This window comes from Sitophilus oryzae, unplaced genomic scaffold, assembly GCF_002938485.1.
Source record: "Sitophilus oryzae breed Bouriz unplaced genomic scaffold, Soryzae_2.0 scaffold_172_pilon_pilon, whole genome shotgun sequence".
Classification (NCBI taxonomy): domain Eukaryota; kingdom Metazoa; phylum Arthropoda; class Insecta; order Coleoptera; family Curculionidae; genus Sitophilus; species Sitophilus oryzae.
Genome location: NW_022146424.1, coordinates 5831298 through 5850174, shown reverse-complemented (window position 1 = coordinate 5850174; position 18877 = coordinate 5831298). Strand labels below are relative to the sequence as shown.

At 32.9% G+C, this 18877-nt stretch overlaps 1 protein-coding gene across 1 annotated transcript in view; it reads left to right on the top strand.

Moving 5' to 3' along the window:
- Positions 1-18877, top strand: part of LOC115881729 — a 39120-nt gene that overhangs the window by 6961 nt on the left and 13282 nt on the right. The gene's annotated exons all lie outside the window — the stretch shown is intronic.

Here is an 18877-nt window from a genome sequence, read left to right as displayed (position 1 = left end):
TTTATTTCCTAATCAACTGTTGTATTTGTTTATGAAAGTGTAGAAAATGGAAGGTTTTCGAATCAATTATCTCCAAAAATGAAACAAAAGGTATCTCCAATTGCCCTCTTTTATCCTTATTTTACTTACAATTAGTCCTTTCACTAAAATTAAACAATAAAAGAAATAAATTTAAATCACATAACAAAGAAATTGTTAATATCTTATAACACTGATGGCGAACCTATAATACAGTCTTAGGAGTATTTGGACCGAAAACTAAATACTCCGAACCCATAGGCTACCCCAGCATCCTTCATGCAGAAATATACGCTATCAAAAGATGTGTACAACTTTTCTTAGATAGGAACTATCGGAAACAGGAAATAGCCATCTTATCCGATAGTTAAGCAGCACTTAAAGCGATTAACTCAGTAACCATCAAATCGAAGTTGGCCAAAGAATGCTTAGAAAAGCTGAACAAATTATACAAAGAAAATAAAGTTCCCCTAATCTAGGTGCCAGCTCACCAAATGATAGAGGACAATGAACAAGCAAACGATTTAGCTAGAAAAGAAGCGAACACTCTGGAACTGGATCAGAACCGTTCTGCTTCCCAAGTGGAAACCAACTTAAAGCGGAACTCAAGAACCTGGAAAAGACACCATAACCTGGAATGGGAATCTTCCAACTCGAAGAAATTTCTCAGAATTTACGACCGAGAAAAATCAAAGAATTCGTTGATTTAAGAAAGGACAATCTTCAGATTGTCACGGATTTTTTAATAAAACACTGTCTCCTCAACGAACACCTCAGTAGATTGAAGCTAAGAAATAACGGCGAATGCAAATTCTGTGGGGAAAATAGGGAAACACCAGAACACCTCATCACTGAGTGGGCGAGACCACAACATTCGTGCTATAAATTTTGGTACGTCTGACATCGGAGATGAAGACTAACACTAGCCTCTTTGAAGCCGTCTCAGATACTGGCTTTTGTCAAAGCACTGGGACTGTATGATGAGTTATAACTCGTTATAACTCAAGAAAGGGAGACACACAATGTATTATCTGTAAGGTCGCGGTTATTATCTCCCCTCCCATACATTCATCATTCTACAAACCTAATTTTGATTTGATATACGGCTACTATTTTTAAGAAGAATAATTTCATAACATTTAATTTGTTAAAAAATTAACGTTTTTTTTTTAATTTTACACTTTTTTTTTGTTACTCGAGGTAGAGGCAAAAATAACTGATGGTAGTCCGTTACTAAGTGAAATATTTTTTCATTTTTTTTTATAATTTTCATTTTTAGGGTTCCGTAGCTCAAAAGAAAAAACGGAACTCTTACAGGATGACTTTGTTGTCAATCTGTCTGTTCGTCTCTCTGTCAGGACCGTTTAGCCCAGTAACACGTTGAGGTATTGGGTTGAAACGAAAACGATATACTCAGGGGCGGATACAGGAATTTATTTTAAGAGGGGCCCAAAATAAAAAGTAATATACAGGGTGGTCCTAACTGTATTCCGGAAACTTCAGCAGCACATTCTGCAGATAAAAATACGTAAAAAAGTTCGTATAAATGTATGTCCTAAAATGCTTAGTTTCAGAGATACAGGGTGTAGAAATTTCATTTTTATTTCGATTTTTTCTAAATAATTTCTGAAGTAACGTCAATACTTGGATGGAAATTAGTGTTTGGGAGTTTTTTGACATAAGAAATTTGATTTTGATGTCAATATGACTCCTACTAGTAGAGAGCGCCACCTATATGTGTTTTAACTGTTTTGAAGCGTAATAACTTTTTGTCCGTACCTGTATAAAACTACCGAGTGAAAAAATATACATCCCTGTGACTTTTTAATCTTCTTTGTTGACTGATTAATCTTCAAACCAGTTAAAAAATATGTAGGTGGCGCCTTCTACTAGTAGGAGTCATATTGACATCAAAATTAAATTTCTCATGTCAAAAAACTCCCAGACACCAATTTTGATCCAAATATTGACGTTACTTCAGAAAATTATTTGGAAAAAATCGAAATAAAAATGAAACTTCTACATCCTGTATCTCTGAAACTAAGCATTTTAGAACATACGTTTATACGAACTTTTTTACTTATTTTTATCTGCAGAATATGCTGCCAAAGTTTCCGGAATACAGTTCGGACCACCCTGTAGAATGTGCTTTTTAGGGCGCCATTTTTAACCCAAAAGCCTAAGATTTAACCCAATTTACAGATTTTAGGGGGGGGGGGGCATGCCCCCCCCCTCCGTATCCGCCACTGCATATACTGAGGGCTGCAATCCCTTAAAGCAGTGAAAAAATCAAACTTCTAAGTTAACTTAAAAAAAGATACGGCCGTTTATGCCGCAAATAAACTACATTTTGACACTCCCACAGGAATCAAAATTTATAGGGTATTTTTCGTTGACCCTGAACTATGAAATTTGGCAAGTAATACCGTCTTATACTACCAAGTATATGGAAAAATCTGAAAACTATCCTTTTATAATGAAATAATAAAAACTATACTGGGGGAACCTTCGGCGGGCACTTTTCAGATATTTTTAAAATATCTGATTACTTTAACTGTAACTCTTAAAACTGTGATTTCTCTTGAAATCGAATTAAATCATAAATTCATTGCATTATACGAACAATTGAATTGAATGACCATACTCCTGCCTTCGTAATGGCAACCCTAGGAACTATTGTTCTGAAAATAAGTTGCGATAAAAGTCTTGTATGTGTCTATTTTGCTGGGAACATTGTGCATTTTCTTTCTGGGTGACTCTCACGATTTGTTTATTGTAAACCAAAGTCGCCCCCCCCCCCGCAGTCGACATGCCACATTTTTCCCTATAGTCGTACATGAAATGTCGATTGTATATCGAGGACATAGGAAAAGTACGGGCAAAATTCGAGAATTTATCCACAACAGATTTCTATATTCGTTTTCACGCATAAATAATAACGGAAACATTGTATTTAAGAGTAAATTTTAATAGACATATTTATTAATCGAATTTAAAGATTTATAAAAATAACTAAGCAATTTTCAGTAAGTATAAGTGAATATTAGAATATACAGGATGAGCCTTAAATAAGTGAAAATATTTTCACGGCTGGTAGATCTTGATAAAAGAAACATATCTTCCCTTTACCGTTTATCAAAAAGTCCAAAATAACCGAGTTATTTTACTTTGAAAATTAAAAAAAACATTTTTTGCTTAAATTTTGAGGACCACTTGATCTTTTCTGGGTTTCCTTTCTTATAAATTTAATGTACTACCTATGTATGTTGTCAAATTATCAAGAAATTATGTGTTTTACCTAAAAACCAAAAATATTCAAAATTTTCAATAATTTTTTACGAAAAAAATCTCCTAGACGTGTTTCTGTGGTCGAAATATAGTACCCCTCAAAATATTCGCACTTATTTAAGACTCACCCTGTAAGTATGTATAGAAAATATGAATAGATGTATTCTCTCTTAATATTACTATTTTCTTTCTATAAAGTATTGTTGAGTAAAAATGACGTATGGCCATCTTTGAAGTTCTTTACAATGCCAGTGGTAGTTTATCGTTGTATTTTTAACATGATAATACTTTTATGGTGCTACTTTTTAAATTTTCGAAAAATACATTTTTAGAACTTTAATTTCACAAAAAAGCTCATAAACCTGTTCCTCGGATCTTCTTAATATACCACCTCTAAAATATTTGCACTTTATTGCATTTAAGACTCATCCTGTATAGTAAAACCTAAGAGTAAAACTCTTTCATATACAAGAGTAAAACTAACTGATTTGTTTATGTAGGTGAAGTAACATCAGCTATTGTATTTTTTTGTTCATTTTAACATTGATTGTAACTACAATGGCTACAATGATAATGGTGACTTATATTTCAGAAATAGCTTTAAAATGAGCTGTAAAGTGTTCTTGGAAAGCCTGCAAAGTCAATGATTCACTAATTTTAACTGGCGAGACCCATTATATTTTGACAAAAACTTGACCTGTAAATAGTTAATAGAATGGAAATAAAAGCAGGCATAATTATTAAAATTTTAATTTAATTTGCCATTTTATGTACTTATAAGGAGATAAATAAAATATACCTAAAAAAGAAATCTCTTTGCAGCTAGACTAAAAGTAGGTTCTCCATAATTACATACATTTTCTTTTTAGTTATTATTTCTATTAAAAAAACAATAAAACCTGGGAGGTTTATATATTGAATAATTAAAACTTAATTAAACATTTTAGTATCTAAACATTTTTTGTTTTTTAGTACCTACGTTAATAGGAATAAGCTTTTAACGTAGGAACGGTATAACGTTCCTGCGTTATAGCGTTTTTCCGATAAAAAATAAGCGTTATTTCAGTACAGTTCATACCATAGAGTTAAAAGTTCATACCAAATAAACTTTTAGTCACGTGATTAAGCTTGACCGGCACAGCGTTGCCCACATTTATATTTTCTTTTAATCAAAATATTTTAGGAAATAAAAATAAATTAATTATAAATATATTAACAGTTATTATTTACATCAACAAAACTCACCTTCTTAACAGCACTTAAAAGACATAAAGGGCCATTACTACCGCTTTTCCGTTTAAAATATTCTAATAAAATTGCGATGAACTTTTTGCGGCTATTAAGCTATCTTGTACTCTTCACACGAAAACAGGTCCTAAAAAGAACAATGGTCGACTGCAAGGTCTGCTAGTAAACATTTTTAAGCTTAAAGTTCACAACACTATTTACACACACCGGAAAAATCTAGGGATATCATTTTATTAAAGTTAAAAATAAATGTTTTGAACAAACAACCACATATTTGGCCGATTCTTTCTACTTCGATTGAAACGAAGTAGTCACACTAGTTATTTCTAAATTTGGGATATTTGCAGAAGTGTTTGTGCATTTTTTGTCAAATCAAAGCACCTACCATCAATTGTTCGAATTTAACCTGTACTGGCTATGTTTTTATGATAACTGGCCAGAATTCATTCAAATAACTCTGTTTAGTATTAAACGACATTATGGAGCGTAGACATCTTAACAGAGACAAAATGCTAAGGGCCATGGGTATGCTTGAAGCTGGAATGCGCCAACTCGACGTAGCTAGAGCATTAAATACAACGCAAAGTGTAATATCGCGATTAAGTGCACGCTACCGTGAAAGTGGTGATGTTGCTGAAAGGTACACAAGGCGACATCGCATTACTACCCCTCAGCAAGATCATTTTTCAATTAAATGCTCGACGCCGACCGACTCTTACAGCACCAGAGCTTAGTTTAATTCTCCAGGAAACACATAATGTAACCGTTAGTCCTGACACTGTTCGCAATAGATTAAGAGAGGTCAACTTAAGAAGCAGACGCCCCTGGAGAGCTCAACCCTTAACGAGAGGAAATCGAGAGGTACGATATTTGTGGGCTCAAGATCATGTTCAGTGGTCGAATGATCAATGGGCCAATATTCTCTTCACGGATGAGTCACGCTTTGGAATTCATCCGGATTCGAGAAGGGTATGGAGAGAACCGGGAAATCTTATTCGGTTGGATCATGTTCAGGAAGTGTACCCTTATCAAGGTGGAACAGTTATGGTCTGGGGAGGAGTCCAGTTAGGCTGAAAAACCGATCTCGTTTTTCTTGAAAGGTTTCTAACAGGAATCACATATCGTGATTTAATTCTTGAGCCTGTCGTGTTACCATATGCCAATGATTTTGGGAGAAACTTCATTCTCATGCATGACAATGCACGGCCTCATACAGCCAGAGTGGTAAGTGAGTTTATCAATGCTCATCAATTAAACATCGTACCCTGGCCGGCACAATCTCCTGACCTCAACCCCATCGAGCACGTATGGGACGCGGTCCAAAGAAGAATTTTGAGAATGGGTATGCCTCGTGAAACTCGTAGGGATCTGGTTCGGGCTGTGAATGCAGCGTGGCAGGCTCTACCTCAAGAAGAGATCGACAACCTGATCAGGAGCATGGAGAGATGATGTAGGGTTGTAATGAACAGTAGAGGAGGCCATACCCTTTATCAAATAAAAATGGTTTTATCTTTTTTTTTAATTCGCAGTTTAGAATAAAAAAATGTGTGTATTTTTTTGAGTTCAATAAAAATCAAGGTAAATTTGAAAAATTCGGTAAATTTCGCATTTTTATGTCCAATACGTCCTGTAAACTATTTGTTTATTTTAATTTTATTATATCAGAAATGCAAATAACATGGCTCGATAAAATTGTAATATCCCTAGACTTTTCCGGTGTGTGTATTTAAACCGAAAACTCGTAATACAAAACTGAAGTGTCAAAACGAATGACAATGTCAGGAAATAAATAAATAAATACGGCAACTTGACATTTTTTACAGCAGAGCGCAGAGTTACCACCTGAATCCCCAGCGCTAAATTTAAAATCCAGTTAGTCAGCTCGGCGCTGAATATGTCCATGGTTGGCAACAATGAATTTAAAAATCGTGCCTTCGATTATGTAACTAAAAATTTAATTGATATCAAATATAGGTAGATATTTTTTTGGCGAATAATTTAAAGTACTTTAATTTAAAAAAAAATGAAACAATGAAAGAGTATGTAAAATTAATATTATGTATATGTTAAAAGGAAGTACACTGATATGGATCTTCAAAATAAAATACAAAGTAATTACTCAAGCTTGCAAGTAAAAATTCGTATTTTTAATATTGCAAAAAATTACTGCATCTTTAATAGTTTTGGATATATCTACCCAGACATAATGATAGTCTATTATCTCTGACCAATGTACATAAAATAAATTAAAAAAAGTAAATGTAAATTAAATTTTAAATAACATTTATTTAATTCACCATAACAAAATGTAAAATCATATTATATATATCTTAAAATAATTTATATTAAATTATATTATGCTTCTACATAACTTATGCACTTTTACAATATAATTATTAATTAGTTTTTGCTAACTACGACTTTTTCATTCTACGACTTTTCTATATATATCGTTCATCGAAATAAAAACGGCGTCAAGTTGGCTACGAAATGACGATCGATGACATTTCCCATATAAAATGACAGCGTGCCGGAATAAACTCAACCTATACCACCTGAATTGAATATAGATGTCATTTTTATAATTTATATATATATTTTATAAATATATAAAGACTTTGTGTGTTTTTTTTCTATGTATTTCCTTAATTCTTTATGAAATCATTGCCATTATATTTTTTCTTTTATAACAACGATGAAATCCAAGGGTCGTAACGCTCGATGAATATCAATAAAGAAAGCGTAGTATGCTTTTTCTTTTGTCTGCGTGACTATGACGCCAAATCAATAGGAATCATTATTTTTATGACATTGATAAGTTTGATAACTATAACAGCATAAATTATTTAAACTGTCAGAAATATGTATGTATATTGTACCATATGACCGAAAAAAAAACGGCGTCCAGTTGGCTGTGAAATGACGATCGATGACATTTCCCATGTAAATTTACATATAAAATGACAGCGATCTTCATTTCATAGCCATCGCTGACGCCGTTTTTTTTCGATCATACGGCAATATGTAACTACAGAGATATGAGAAAGAGTAAATACGACTACAGAGATATGAGAAATCTGAAGTTTTTGTTATAACAATTTTATAACTTTTATAATGGACAAATGATACGGTTCTAAATATCTCGGACATTTTTTGTTTTACATACAATATGGCAATTCTTTCACATAAAACACATTTCTTATTGTTATAACATATAATATTAATATCTCTCGCTCTCGTATTTCATAATTTGGGCAAAGGAAAATCAATCAATATACAGGGTGAGTCCTAAATAAGTGCAAATATTTTCAGGGCTTGTAGATCTCGATAAGAGAAACATATTTTCTCTTTACCGTTTTTCAAATAACTCGAAAATAAATCAGTTATTTTACTTTGAAAATTATGAAATTTTTTTTTGCTTAAATTATGAGAACCAACCGCTGGATCTTTTCTAGATGTTCTTTCTGGTAAATCTAATCTTAAGTTGCCATATAATCAAGAAATTATGTTTTTTAACTAAAAAAAAAAAAAGACAAAAAAGTACAAGTTTTCAAATATTTTTTCAAGAAATCCTGAAAATATAAAAGTATTTAAAAATCTATAACAGATTGGCAGATCTCTATGCAAATAATAAGTAAGTTGACAAGCTGGTTGCGAATAGATTGTGATACAAGTTTATACCAATAAAATACTGTATACATTTGTTGAGTCATTGTCGAATTGGATTGAATTTGGCCCCGAATCTTAATACGGCCTCTTGTATTGACGTGGTGATGCGTGTATATCAATTAAACGATATATAATCGATTTCTACACGCGTTCAGGGTACTTAACCTGGTACAATTGACACACAGGATATTGATAAGGTCGAAAAACGTATTTTCGCAAACCCAGAAAGATTTTACCGAAGGCAATCAAAACGAAATTGATACTGATTCCTGTATAATAAGAAATGTAGAAGAATGCTGAAAAATCATGAAAAAACTACTTTGTCAAATCATCTAATTCCTTCATAAAGTAGGATAGTAGTGAAAACAAAAACACCATTTGAAACTAACAATAAAAAAATCGTTATACAACAATTACATCGCAAATTTTAACGCTTCGATAGACAGAGTTGTCTATGAGAAAAATATAAAAATACGCTATTTAATTTTGGTTATAATAATTTTAAAAGTATTAAAATTGACCAGTTTCTACGTCACTTTGCGGAAGTGTGATACTTTTCTCGCCAAACAAGGTCAATGCCATTGACTTCCAATTTTGTTCTCGGCAAAGAAACGAGTTTACGCAAAAGCGGACGTACCACTTTTATTTTTATGGTACTTTTCGGCACACTGCGGCAGGAACAGTAAACAAACTGTTATTCCGTAAATATGAATATCCGAATGGGTTACTTTCTACGAATACATCATATTTAATTAAAAAAAAATAATGAACAGTCATGTTTGAATGCTTAAAATAATTTTAATATAAATAACAAAACATAATTTAGGAAAGTCTGGAATTTTGTTCTACCGGGAGGTATATTGACATTGGAAACAGAGGAAATCCCACGCAAATTTTGAACTGTCCAAATATTGGCTTCCCTGTCAATTATACAGCTAAGTCTATGGCTGTGCAAAGAGAAATATAGCCTCCTATTTAATTTTTTTACGTAAAAGTGCAATATCTGTTATGAAGTCAAACAGCGCCCTCTAGCTACCACGAAAAAAATTGTGGAAACAAAATTTATACTGGAGATCATTAAGGAAGAAAAGCTCTTTTAATCGAGCCCTAGTTTGTTTAAATCGCATAACTCAAACCAGAGTTATCCTTATTTTAATAAAAGCAAGTTTAACCTTCCCCCACCACTTTATTTTATGAGATAGAGCAAAATACTCTATATCAAAAAAATTACAAATTTCTCGATGACTACAACAGTAATATTTAAAATACCTGTTCACCTGCATATTTTTGAGAAAAATCCTGTTTTCTGATTGGCTATTAGAGAAACGCCCCCTAGCGGGCATTTTTCGAACTTGAAAATAATTTCCAGCGATTTCTCTTGGTCGATTTACATATTAGAATTGTTTTCCCAAAGTTATACGATAAGTAGTTTCTGAGATACAGCCGGCGTCCATTCTTAGTTGATGGCCACCCGGTACTTTAGCATTTGTCTGGTTTTGCATTGTTACGTGTTCAGTTTTAATTTAAAAATAGATGCAGTTTTTCTTAAATCACTTAAAATCGGCTTGTCCAAAATTGTTTAAATTAGGCATCCTTTTTAAATTTGGATGAATACCCAGTCATAGGTAGATTGAGGTAGACTTTTAAAAAACCTATTTACGAATTTATTTATAATTAATATGGGGCCAATATTTGGACAGTTCCTGGTTTTTGGTGCCGATTTTCGTGTGTATGAAAAATGCAGTTGATGTTTTCAGTAAAGTCTGTCCAACGAGAAGATTCTTGACAGTGATAGATGTGTCTGTCATTTTAATTTCAAAGTAGTTTATTTTATTTTACAAAGAAATAAGTTGGTACAACTGGAACGCATAGCAGGAAATATTTAAAATTTGATTGACAACATGACAAGTGTTTACTTCAAAATATTGTGAAAAAAACTGTATAAAACTGAAAAAATGTAATCGAGTTATTTTATTTAATAAAAACGGTATGTGTTAATACAAAACAAACAAGAACAAGACACTACATACCAAAAAAATATAAAAGAGAACTATTATTTACTTTCAAGCTTTATGAAACTACCCGCATTTATGATTATATTTATCAATATAACTTGGCATGTAAATACAAATTTGTAATATTCCACAGGAATAAATAAAACAACATAGGTAAATAAAACAAACTATTTTATTAATAATAACACCTACCAAATTTTATACCTTAAAGGTTGATTAATTAACTTTAATCTTAATTTTTTTTAAACCAGTACCTTTTGACATTATTTTTTCTGCAGTACTAAAATCCATTATTTTTACCTATAGTGTGATGTCGATATTTTACAGCTACTCAGTTTTAGTATGTGTTTTGTTTGATCCTTCTACCATATACGAGATGCACTTATCTACGACGGAATGGTATACAAACTTTATCCACGGCAACTTCATTGGTGTATAAGACTTTCTGCCTGGGCAGCGAATATTAACCATAAACTGTGCTCTGGGTCTACAGTTAATTTTCACTCGATTTTTTTCCTCCACTTGACTTCAAAAAGACACAAAACACACGTAATAATACGAATCAAAATGCATCATCTTCCAAAACGCAGGATATTTAACAAAAGTTGACACAAAATTATAACCTATAATTTGGCAAGACTTTGACAAGCGTCAAAAATGACAAAAATCTAAAGGCGAGTTCATACGCATTGGCGTCCGTTTGTCGTTCATCGTTCCGTCAAACCAATAAAATTGAAATACGATCTGTCATTTTTTAAATAAACCAATAAAACTGGTTAAAAACAACAAGACACGACGTATGACGGATTTATATTTAAACCCATCCATAGATAACTTAAAAATTATTAGAAACTTTTTTTAGTAAAATAAATAGATTGGTATGGGACGTCATCTGTTTTTCTTCTGTCATCGTCTGTCGAAATCTTACCTGAGAAAAAAAAACAGAGTATACTGTAAGATGCACAGAACAAAGAGAGAAGGGCAAGTATTTTCCCAAGCCCGTAGCCATAGCCATACTCAAATGTTTTTTAAAAACCGACATTCCGCCGAACGTCGCATTGATTACCGCATCAGCGCATAGTGAGTATGGAGCTTAATGGCGCATTCACACGACTCATCTACTTGGCATTGGTATTTTTTATTGGCATACAGGGTCTGGCGAGAATGCGTCGTAGTTCCTATAACAAATAACAAATTCTGTATAGATGCCCGACGCACCATGCATACTCTGTATACCAATTACAAATGTTTGTCAAGTACACGAGTCGTGAGAATGCGTCATAAGAGGAAGAAGAAGAAGTTATTATGTAATGAGATTACCCCCCTTCCTTGAGTTATTACTCCTCATAAAGTGTCAAGGTTTTGTCAAAAACCAGTATCTGAGATGGTTTTCCAGATTTTAGATTTCTATCCCGAATGTTGTCGTCTCGACGCAATCAGTGATGAGGTGTTTTGTTGTTTCCCCATTTTCCCTACAGAATCTGCATTCGCCATTGTTTCTTAGGTTCAATCTATTGAGGAAACAGTGACAGTAAAAAAAAACGATGACAATCCGAAGATTGTTCTTACTTAAATTAAAAAAATATATATATTTGATTTTTCTCGGGTCCTCGAGAAATTTCTTCGAGTGACTTGGACCGTTGGAGGATTCCAATTCCAGGTTACGGATGGAGTCTTCCAGGTTCTTGATTTCTGCTTTAAGTGTTGGAAAGCAGAACGGTTCTGGTCCAGTTCGTGGAGAGTTTGCTTCATTTATAGCTAGATAGTTTGCTTTTTCATTACCTTGTATTCCTTGGTGGGTTGGTACACAGAGTAGGAGGACTTTTCTTTGCCTATTTTGTTCAGCTTCTATGAATTCTTTGATCAACTTCGAATTGATGTGTAGTGATCAACTCGATTGTAGTGATCAACTCAGTAGCCAATGTAGGCTACCGGCCTACACTGGCTACTGAGTTGATCACTTTTAAGGCTAACAAAGGAGTCCAGAGACTAGCATGTGTTTGCATCACAGGAGCCATGAGAACCTGTCCAACAGCAGCATTGGAGGTCATTCTAGATCTAACACCACTGCACATTGTCATTGGTAGATATGCCAATGCGACAATGATTAGAATGGTCACTAACGGAATTAGTACTGGGAGAATTGTCAGATCAGGGGCTTGGAACACCCTCAAAAAGGAAATACAACTCATGCAACTCCCAGTGGACGATATGCCAAGAACGTACAACTTTGACAAACATGTCAATGTAGTATTGAGCAATAAGAAGGATTGGAAGAGCGAAACGCTTGCCCAGCAGTTAAAAGACCATACCATAACTTGGTATACTGATGCTTCCAAAACCAATACGGGAACAGGGATCGGAGTGTTTGGACCGAGAGCTAAATACTCCGAACCAATGGGCACTTACCCTAGTATCCTACAGGCAGAAATCTACGCTATCGAAAGATGCGTACAACTTATCTTAGATAGCAACTATCGGAAACAAGAAACAGCCATCTTGTCTGATAGTCAAGCAGCGTTAAAAGCGATCAACTCAGTATCGATCAATTCGAAATTGGTCAAAGAATGCATAGAGAAGCTGAATAAATTAGGCAAAGAAAACAAAGTCCTCCTACTCTGGGTGCCTGCTCACCAAGGGATAGAAGGCAATGAAAAAGCAAATAATCTAGCTAGGAAAGGAGCTAACACTCCACTAACTGGACCAGAACCGTTCTGCTTTCCAAGTGGTAACCAACTCAAGGCGGAACTCAAGAACTTGGAAGATTCCATCCGCAACCTGGAATGGAAATCTTGCAATGGTCTAAGACACTCGAAGAAGTTTCTGAGGGCTTATGATCAAGAAAAATTACAGATCTTCCTGGGTCTGAGTAAGAACAATCTTCGATTGTCACGGGGTTTTAACAGGACACTGTCTCCTCAATGAACACCTCAGTAGATTGAAACTAAGAAGAAACGGCAAATGCAGATTCTGTGGGGAAGATGGGGAAACACCAGTACACCTCATCACTGAGTGCGCCGAGACGACAACCATTCGTGCCATGAATTTTGGTACGACTGATATTGGAGATGGAGAACTACCCTCTATAAAACCGTCCCAGATACTGGCTTTTGTCAAAGCCCTGGGACTGTATGATGAGTTATGATTCAAGAAAGGGGGACACAATGGATCTGTAAGGTCGAAGTGATTAACCCCCCTCCCACTCATTCTAAATTCTAAAGGCTAACAAAATCGATATTTCTTGTTTCCGGTAGTTTTTATCATGATAAATTGTACGCATTTTTCGATAACGTAGATTTCTGCCTGTAGGAAAGTATGGTAGTATATAAAAATGCATAATAATATATAATGCTGTTTGACGAGTGTTCAAACACTCGTTAGAAGAGCAGAAAGATGACAAGACTTCGCTGTGGTTATCCCCAAACTTCGCTGAGAAGAGGCATTTCAAGAAGAAGAAGAAGAAGGAGATAATAATATACAAAATATAAGCATGGTGCAAAAAGAGTGTTTTTTCTTGAAATTCTAAAATTAAATGTTCTTACATTAAAACAGACAAAAACTATTACTTGTCTGCATTTCGCTTGGCGCTTGTTATGAAACAGTTCCACTTAATAGCAACGATTTATGTAAAAGTATAAAGGCACAATTATTAATTTGATTCAAAAACGAGCCAATCTAAATGCGAGCGAAGTGGGCTGGTTATCTAATATGTGCGAGCAAAAGCAAAAATGTGACGGGGAGCTGGTAACTGGACAAAGGCCGTTTGGTTAGTTTTTTTATCCACACCAATCGTTGTCGCCGAGGTTTTAACTGTACTTTGTTGATATTGCAAATAATAAGCCTCGAGTTGGAACAATTTCGCAGTATTTAATTATTATTTGCAGATTTTAAATTACTAACGTAACGCCGAAACTCTTTGAGAATTTGAAGGTAACGAGCACCTGAAAGGTTTTGGTGTTTTGGAATAGGTTTATCTGGGTTGCTGAAATATATTTGTGTATACAGGGTGTTCCTTAATGACATGCTAATATTTAAGGAGTTGATTCTTGGACATATTCTAAGAGAAAAACTTCATATGAATATATGTCTTAAACATCCTTAACTTTTCAGATACAGGGTGGTAAATTTCTCTATTTTACCCTTTTTTTACCCTGTATCTCAGAAGTTAAGACGTTAAAGAATTCATATGAAATTTTTTTCTTAGAATAGGTCCAAGAATTACCCCCTTAAATATTAGCATGTTATTAAGGAACACCCTATATTAATATTTTTTTATAATATACAGGGTGTCTTAATATTCTGTGGATAGTATGTCATATAGTGTGTCACGGTCGTCTCGCTAACTCGTGTGTCACGGCCTTGAATTTTTACCCCTAACATTTCAGAATATTAGTTATCCTAAATATACAGGGTGAACCGAACTGTATTCCGGAAACTTCGGCAGCATATTCTGCAGATAAAAATAAGTAAAATAGTTTTTATAAATGTATATCCTAAAATACCTAGTTTCGAAGATACAGGGTGTAGAAGGTTCATTTTTATTTCGATTTTTTTCCAAATAATTTCTGAAGTAACGTCAATATTTGAATGAAAATTGGTGTCTGTGAGTTTTTTGACATGAGAAATTTGATTTTGATGTCAATATGACTCCTACTTGTAGAGGGCGCCACCTACATATTATTTAACTGGTTTGAAGATTAAAAACTTTTCGTCCGTACCTGTATAAAACTGCCGAGTAAAAAAATATACATTTACGACGTTTTTTACGTAGAGAATGTCTCTTGATAAAAATCGTTACGAGTGATGGTTCTCGAGATATTTGGAATCGAAATTATCAATACCTGCAGTAGATACATAAAGTAGAAATGTTTTTGTGTAAAAAGTTCAACAGAAACTGTTTTACCATCATTTTTTCGCTGAAAAATTTATGATTAATTTAAAAAAAATAAAAATTTCTGAAATTTATTTTTTCAGTCAAATAACTATCTACTCAACGTGTTCATTTTTTGTCAATAACGACATATATTGACTCCATTTTAAATATCTTGAGAACGGTTGTTCGCAGCGGTTTTTATCAAAAGACATTTTTTACGTAAAAAGACACGGAGATGTATATTTTTTCACTCAGTAGTTTTATACAGGTACGGGCGAAAAGTTATTACTCTTTAAAACAGTTAAAACACATGTAGATGGCGCCCCCTACAAATCGGAGTCATATTGACATCAAAATCAAATTTTTCATGTCAAAAAACTCCCAGACACCAATTTTCATTCAAATATTGACGTGACGATTGGAAATTATTATTTTTCAATTATTTGGAAAGAATCCTAATAAAAATGCAAATTCTATACCCTGTATCTCTAAAACTAAGCATTTTAGGACATAACCCTCGTGGGGAGATTTCTCACGTAAAAATCAGATCATATTAAGATAGGTTCGATTCTGCTTTGTTTCGTAGCTACAGGGTGTTAAAATCTTAATAATTTTTCGATTTATTATAATTTTCTTCCAAGTACTTTTAGTGATTCGAATGAAATTTTGAGGTTAAAAGTTACTATAAGTGCTACATATTTTAATCCTAAAAGATAAACGCAATTTTATTAATTTGCCTTGATCCAAGTCTAATAGCAACCTTTAAAAAAAATTAATATCATTAACTTGCGAAAGTTTTAAATAAGTACTCATTAATAATTCCTCATCATAAAATATGAAAAAAAGTTCCTATAATCATGGATATGGAAATGCATAGTTCTAGAGTTACAGGATGTTAAAACTTTTTAAAATTAAATTTTTTGTAATTATCTTAAATACCATATTTTTTATTTGAAATTGCTGTAAGTTGGACTAATAGTAATAATAACAATTAGTAATAATATTTAATAATAAATTAGGTAAAATATACAATTTATTAATTTTATTTTAATTTTGTTAATTGTGATTAATAAAATTGCCTTTATCTCATCAAGGAGGCCGAATTCGACAACATATCAGGAGGTAACTTTTAATTGGCATTAAACGGCCTACACAATTTTGATATCAAAAGAAAAAAGTCAGTGGCGCACATGTTTTTTTTTTAAAAATATTCTAGTGATAACCCGTATGTACGTCCCTGATGAATTTTTCGACACTTTGTTAGCATTCAAATATGTAGCACTTATATTAACTTTGACCCTCAAAATTTCATTTGAATTACTAAAAGTAGGTACTTAAAAGAAAATTATAATAAATCGAAAAATGATTACGACTCTAACACCCAGTAGCTAAGAAACAAAGCAGAATCGGACCTATGTTGATATAAAAAATAAATTTTATTTTTACGTGAGGAATCTCTCCACGAGAGATGGCACATGTTTTTTTAAACACCCTATATATTCTTGTACTATTTGCAGTGTTGTGTTATTTATTAGAATTCTTTTCTTTCCACTAGTTCGTTGTACATTTCTTTAGTTTTTGCTAAATTTATTTTGAGACCCACGTTCATTTTTATTCACAGGTAAATGGTATTTTCTGTCATTTTTTTTGGATGTCATCTATCGAAACATTGTCTCGCTCATTGATAGACTTTAAAAATATGTACAGGGTAGGTCAAATTCGACGCTTTTAAATGGAGACACCCTTTTCTATAACACGTTTTTCAAAAATGTGCATTTTTAACAAATCTCTGTAACTTTTTGGTTATGGAAAATTTTGTATTTCTATGAAAACATTTCCAAAGCACCTTTTTACGTAGAATTTAATGGTTTAAGTATAATTTTTTTAAAATAAATAATTTAAAAGTTATCAACAGGAAAATTGATTTTTTATTTGGGATACCCTCTATTTTTTTAATTAACTGAAAAGAATTTAAAATTACCTTTCCAAAAATATAGCACACTTGATATTTTGTTATAATCCCCTTCAAAATACGGGATTTTTAAAAGTTCGTCACTTTTAACTAGTAGGCTTTGGACCCCTTATTGATGATATGCTCTTAATGGAACTCGAAAACATATTTTTCCAGCAAGACGACGCACCGCCTCTGAACGCTGAAGTTATCAGCAAATTTTTGCAGCCAATTTCAAGAATAATTGGATAGCTAACCAAGATCCCAACCGTTGGCCGTCGAGGCCGCGTGACTTAGTGCCCATGAATCTAATCCTATGGATATATTTGCGGAAGAATAAAGGTTCCTTATTCTTCCGTATAATTTAGACAAGAATTAAAAATACTTAGCAGTTATGAGAGGGTATCTTTCACCCCTACTGAGTTAATGAATTCCACGAAAAATGTTCAAAAACTGCCCAGTCTGTCCATAACAGAAGACGGTCGATATGTCGAACACTTGTAGCAAAATCTCATGCCTTGGTTTGCTATTTATTTTTATTGCTATTAGATATAGTTTAAATGTGTTGATGTTGGTTAAATATATTTTAAATTGTTATAAAATTCTGTATCTCTCATAGCAAATATTATTTTCGTTTTAATTGATGCTCACAGCTAGATTTTTTTGCATTACAGCCGGTGTTGTTCAAAGCCTACTTATTTAAAGGGGGCGAATTTTTATATACTCTATATCTCGAAGAGGAATCGAGCAACATATCAAGTGTGTTATATTTTTGGAAAGGTAATTTTAAATTATTTTCAATAAATTAAAATTATACAGGGTGTCCCATATAAAAAATCAAATTTTCTGTTGATAATTCTTAAATTATTAATTTTAAAAAAAGTATTTTTAAACCATTAAATTCTACGTAAAAAGGTGCTTTGGAAATATTTTCATAAAAATACAAAATTTTCCATAGCAAAAAAGTTACAGCGATTTGTTAAAAATGCATATTTTTTTAAAACACCTTGTAACTCCGAAACAGTAACAGATATCGATATGCGGCTTTCACCATCATGTTTTTGACAAAAATTGAGCTCCAGACACCGATATTAGTTTTTGTCTATCTCCTATAGAAAAGGGTGTTTCCATTTAAAAGCGTCGAATTTGACCCATCCTGTACATATGCATTTATTTTATCTATAATATCTAGAATTACCAATGTTATACTTTGGTTTTCTATTTCATATAAGAAATGAAATATTGCTAGAACTTGTTTGCTTTATTACCCTCAACATACATTTAAAGCAAGTATATTATAATTATTTAAATAATAATTAGTGCAGACCGATTAAAAATGTTGCAAGGCAACACAGATTGCTGTAAATAAATAATACTTCGAGGTGAAATTACTGGCTCGGAATTTGGAATGAAATGAAAATTTCTGTGTATGTTAGATAGAATGTAGGTTGTACTTAACATATATTATTGAAATTACTTTATTTCTTTCACTTTTCGTATGTATACTAGGTAAAGAATGACAAGTATGTCATTATGTTTAATTAAACTAGCAAATTTAATATATAAAACTATACAGTTATCTAACTAAAAGAATGACAAAGTTGTTGAGTAATATGCATCAAGTCAAGAATAGTGGACACCTATAAATTTAGTTCGTTAAACTAATTATTGAATACCAAATGTACTATTTCCAATTTACTTTCAAGCCCGTACGATATGCGTACGATGGAGGGTTTAAAAATTTGGAAACTTGAAAACATCTAATGACGTATACCCAACTTAAAAATATAGAGAAGGCCTGATAAGGAAAGACAG